General features: G+C 35.1%; 1 long non-coding RNA gene across 1 annotated transcript; it reads right to left on the bottom strand.

The window, feature by feature from the left end:
* Positions 1-90: 90 nt before the first annotated feature.
* Positions 91-1,707, bottom strand: LOC116007892. Its single transcript, XR_004095369.1, has 2 exons — positions 1,514-1,707; positions 91-158 (listed from the first exon to the last, which is right to left on the bottom strand). It is a non-coding gene; the product is annotated as an uncharacterized LOC116007892 (long non-coding RNA).
* Positions 1,708-1,714: the final 7 nt, after the last annotated feature.

The raw sequence follows: 1,714 nt of genomic DNA, 5'->3' as shown, positions 1-1,714 counted from the left end.
GTGAAGAATAAGGTTTACCTTTGTTTTTTAGGCCTGTGAGAATTGTAAGCACTGATCCACTGTGTAGCAGGTACCCCCATGCCTACCTTCTTTGGTTGCTCATCATCTTCATCTTCAAGAGTCAACCGGCCTCTCTTCTAACCAACCTGGTATATAAGCTTTGTATGGCAAAGGATGAAAATTAGCAAAGGGGAGATGGTGATATATGATGAAAGAAGGATAACAGCAGCCTCATTTGCATCTGCTCTACATCCACAGCAAAATCATAGCTAACTTAACAAGTGTTTAAAGCGATAGCTTTGGTAAAATTTCTCATGACAGAATTCAAGCACTACTTCTCAAACAAAAAAACACACCTGAACTATGTTACTGTTGAGTGTACAAGGTCCGAGAAATTATAAATATGGAGTAGCAAAAACCTATACTATATCCACTTAATCATAACATTAAATAATAATTAAAAAAAATGCAAACAGAGCACATTTTATGATTATGCATACACCAGATGACAAATAAGCTAAAACAAATGTTTGACAAAATATCAGAACAGTATGGCAAGACTGCAACGAAATTGTTGTTTTCCAAGTAACAAATGTCCAACAACATGTCCCTATGAATCACATGTTTCTCGTGGCAATAGGCCAGTGCTTGAGTAAGGCTTGCAATGTATTAAAAATCAGAACTAGTAAAAGCACAAAGCATCATAAACACTTGAACTATCCAACATTTGTGAATATCTCATTAAAAGCAGTGTATAAAGTTTCATATCAAGCATAGAAGCAATGCAAAATGATAGGCAAGGGAAGTATATACTGAACAAGTAAATCGGAGTCTTTGTTAATAAACATGGAGGCATAGAAGCAATGCAAAATGATAGGCAAAACTTGCTTAATATGGAAAAAAATAAAAGAGGATAGACCGTATGAAGACTCATTGAACTACTAATACCCATTGCTTAGAGCTTGGAGCAACTATTATCATCTCAAAATGCAGAAAATAGAGGACAAGCACAAGACTAATGTTATGGAGTACCGTATAAGTTAAACTGAAGGTAATGTTTATCTTTATTTTCAACTTTGCCTTTAGGGCATGAATCTATTGAATTAAACAGCAACTAGCATGAAAAGCTATGTTTTGATATTGGTTTGCTCATCGATGCAGCATCACTATAAACCACATTGATTCTCACATTGAACAACAATCAAATTTGAAGACTTTGTAGCCCAGCTTTATACTGCAAGTGACTGGTAATCCAGAACCAAATATAGTACTACAATTATTCACAGAGTAATTCAATATTAACTGGGAACATAATCTCTGACTAATCTCTGGCATAAATTATAAATCAAACAATTAACTAGAAATGTCATAGAAGTATTTCAACAAATAAATGGGAAAAAATCAAGAAAAGGCAAAATAAACTTTCTACAAATCATAAAATACCACATTTATCAAATTAATAATAAAACACACACATATTATTAACCATAAAAATAAAAATAAATCAACAAACCTGCAGATAGGGGGAGGAGGAGATGGCACCAGCAGTGTGTCATCTGGGCTGGAGAAATCTTGTCAAGACAACAATAAAACACACATATTATTAACTATAAAAAAGGAAAGAAAAAAAAAAAACGAACCTGGACGATGAGGGCTGGGGCAGAGGCGGTGGTAGCGTCGGCGTCTTCGCAGGAGAAGCGGTGGCAGCGTCGGC

Source organism: Ipomoea triloba, chromosome 16 (genome assembly GCF_003576645.1).
Source record: "Ipomoea triloba cultivar NCNSP0323 chromosome 16, ASM357664v1".
Lineage (NCBI taxonomy): Eukaryota > Viridiplantae > Streptophyta > Magnoliopsida > Solanales > Convolvulaceae > Ipomoea > Ipomoea triloba.
Note: the sequence above shows the minus strand (reverse complement) of the source record. Positions and strands in the feature narration are given on the sequence as shown.